The sequence below is a fragment of the Carlito syrichta genome, unplaced genomic scaffold, assembly GCF_000164805.1.
Source record: "Carlito syrichta isolate Samal-C Ts95f unplaced genomic scaffold, Tarsius_syrichta-2.0.1 Scaffold104745, whole genome shotgun sequence".
Lineage (NCBI taxonomy): Eukaryota > Metazoa > Chordata > Mammalia > Primates > Tarsiidae > Carlito > Carlito syrichta.
In genome coordinates this window covers 91,474-94,897 of record NW_007048841.1, presented here as the reverse complement: position 1 = coordinate 94,897, position 3,424 = coordinate 91,474, and the positions used below count along the sequence as shown (strand labels likewise).

Genomic DNA, 3,424 nt, shown 5'->3' with positions numbered 1-3,424 from the left:
TTGCCACCTGGATGCAAGGTCAGGCATCTGCATCCTTCCTGACCCCAGGCCCTAGCTAGGTTTAGAAGACAGCAGGCAGCCTGGGTGAAGGACAGGGAACCCTAAGGCAGGATGCAGTGGGGGAGGGGCTGCAGTCTGTGGCCAACATCCTGGACCCAAGGCCTTTTCCACTCATGAGACAGGTGACCTTGGGCAATTCATTTGACCTAACTCTTCGTTTCCTAGCTCATAAAGAGAAGATATTAATACCCACCTCATATGGTTGTTCTGAGGACTACAGCACTTCATATACAGAGAGCAAATGTTGGCACACTGCTTAGCACACAGTTTTCAATACGTATTTGCTAATTATTATTATTATTTTTAGAGACGAGGTCTCACCATGTTGCCCAGGCTGGTCTCGAACCCGTGGGCTCAGGCAATCCTTTTGCCTTGGCCTCCCAAAGTGCTGGGATAATAGGCTTGAGCCACCTCACCCAGCCAGTATTTGCTAATGATTAACAGAAGAAACACAAAGCTTTGCCAGAGGATTCAAATGTTTTAAGGGATCTTATAAGGGAAGAGAGTAACTGCTCTGAACTCCTGCAGAAGTCACACAGAGGCTGCCCAGGTCTACAGAAGGAAGTTCTCACTTTGTGTTAGCACAAGGCCAAGGTCACACAGCCATCTATCTGGCAGGGACGCTGTAGGGCAGTCGAGCGCCTGATGGCAGTGAGTTGGGAGGGGGCCTTTGGGACAGACCCCCATCTCAACTGTAGACTGATTCGTGGACTTGCTATTCTGGATCCCCTCAGTCTGGAGACAGGATGTTCACACCCAGCCCCACACTGAGAACACCAGAGTAACTGGTATTGAAGATTTCCATCTCCAAGTCATCTAAGCATCCCAGAATTCATAATTACACTTCGATTTAGACAGAGGGCTCAGGCCCCTGAGACACGAGAGACTAACCAGGAGCAAGACCCTCTTTCAAAAATAAGAGAAATACCTAAAGACAAGGGCAAAGTCAAACAAAGCCCAAGAAAAGGCTGCTCATAACATCAGTAAGGGTACTTACACTTTACCTGTATGATGATCACATATGGACCTAACCCTCACTTGTACCCCACACTTAAAAAACAAAATAGGCCGGGTTCGGTGGCTCAGCCTGTAATCCCAGCACTTTGGGAGGCCGAGGTGAGTGGATTGCCTGAGCCCGTGGGTTCGAGACCCGCCTGGGCAACTTGACGAGACCGTATCTCTACAATAAATCAAAAAATTAGCTGGGCGTGGTAGCGTGCACCTGTAGTTCCAGCTACTTGGAAGGCTGAGGCGGAAGGATCACCGGAGCACAGCAGATCGAGGCTGCGGTGGCCGGAAGCGGCCACTGTACTCCAGTCTGGGCGACAGAGTGAGACTCCAACTCAAAAAAAAACAACAACAACAAAAAAAACAAAATAAAAGGCTGCTCAGAGTGTCTTTTGTCCCTCACACCTTCCTTCTCCGAAAACAAGCCAGTCCCAGGAAGACCTAAGGTGTTTGGATCAGCCGCTTTTCTGAATGTGGCTTGCTGCAACTGGCAAGAGCAACAGACACTGGCCAGATGGTAGAAACGACCTCAGAACCACCACCCCAGTCCCAACTCCCCGACGAAAGCTGGGTAGCACCCTTCACACGTGACAGATGGCTCCAGAAAAGCTCTGTGAATAAAACTTTTAATAATATACAGCAGAAATTGGACAGGCTCATTCTTATATTAAAACAAAAGATTTCCTATATTACAATTTATTTACATTTGCATACTGAAGAGGTAAAGTGTCTAAGTGGCTATTTTACAGTCCTTTCTAATAAAATGTACAAAAACAAACAGAAGTACCGAGAATGCCGTTCGGAAGCCTTGACGGCGACAGAAGAACGGGCTTGACTTGGTCTGTGAGTCGGAATCCAGAGGTGCAGGCGACCCCTTGGATCAGGGTTGGCCTCAGGGACCAGAAACACGGCTTTAGTTTCTCCCCAACTCGCTCAATGTAAGAGTGGCAGGGTGGGCATGCGAGCTTCCCAAAAGCCTTTTCCGCACCCTCAGAGTGGAGGAACCGGACGGCCTGTGTGGTGAGCACAGAAGGGCCACCCGGGGCATGGGCTAGTAGCTTGGGAGTCGCCGGGGGAAGTGACTGGCAGATCCCAGGCAGAGGGGTCTAAGTTCCATCGCCACCTGCCACTCGCCAAGGTTTTGCTGCAGGGCGGACAGGCGGGAGGTCAGCAGGGGTCAAGGTGCCCCCATGAAACGAGTCAGTGGCCAGTAAATTGGCCCAAAGGGTTAGGGAAAGATCTCCTTTAATGCAAGGAAAGAAGCAATCCACGAGGCAAATAAATATAAGGGCCGGGAGCACTGGGGAGCCCGAGGGCAGAGGAAGGGCTCCCTCCCACGGGCTTTGGCAGAGAATTGCTGGGCTGGAGGCAGAGATGCTCCGAGGCTGCGTACACAGTGCACCTCCCCCGCCAGGAGGGGCGCAGGATGCAGTGGTCTGGGGTCTCCCCTGGGGCTCTAAACCCCAGGTCTCATTGCCCACCTCTGGTCTCTCTGCGAGGGCATGGTGGGAAGTTCCTCCTTCTTCAGTGATCTTATATAAGAACAAAAATTCCAAGCTCAGAAGGGTCTTCAAACCAATCATGAAACCTTCTGGCCTCAAAATAGGCCCCCACTTATCAAATCAGCTCCTCTTTCAGTGCTCCAGGAGCAGGACCCGGGCTTGACTTATTCACAGATGTATTCCCAGCGCCTGGCATGGTGCCTGGCACCCAGCAGGCACTTGCCACACGTTTGCTGAATGAATGCCCAGAGAGAGCGCACCCAGCTTCGACAATGCACACGAGGCTGGGGCCCTCGAGCAAAAACCGCTCTGGAACTGGGATGGGGACAGAAGGCAAGAGAGACCGAGCCCCAGGGCAAAGGGGGCTCTCACTGCTGCTGGGGACAGGCTCAGGTGCAAGGACAAACATTTCCAGTGTGATTGAGCTATGTGCGTTTGATTGGAGAATTTTTTTGTGTGGTTTTTTTAAGGACTTTCTTTAAAAACAAATAGATTGAGTGAGAGGTAATCATCACAGAGATGGTTTTCCTTTTACAAAAACTTAACAATATTAAAAAAAGTTAAAATCCAAACCCTCCCAATAAAATTAAAAAAGAAATCAAAACACTCCAGTTAAAAGTTATGGCTTCAAAGTTATTGTATACCTAAGATATGCTGACCAGCTCACCACCCACAAGCGTGCTTCTAGACGTCATTAAATACTATGCTCGGGTCAAAAACTGCGGCAGCTCAGGCTGCTTCCTGCAGCAGGGCCCCCGATGTGGATGCCAATCTCTCGTCCCCTCCACCCTGATCAGATAATCCAGTAAAAGAAGACCCATGCAGATGCCTCCCTCCCCCGACTCCCTCCCCAC

The 3,424-nt window shown here is 50.3% G+C and overlaps 1 protein-coding gene across 1 annotated transcript in view; it reads right to left on the bottom strand.

The window, feature by feature from the left end:
• Nucleotides 1-1,677: 1,677 nt before the first annotated feature.
• The window catches only part of ACVR1B (activin A receptor type 1B), a 44,357-nt gene continuing 42,610 nt past the window's right edge, over nucleotides 1,678-3,424 (bottom strand). The window contains exon 9 of the mRNA XM_008065997.2: nucleotides 1,678-3,424. This exon is cut by the window's right edge and continues 1,287 nt beyond it. The gene's annotated coding sequence lies outside the window, so the exon portion shown is untranslated.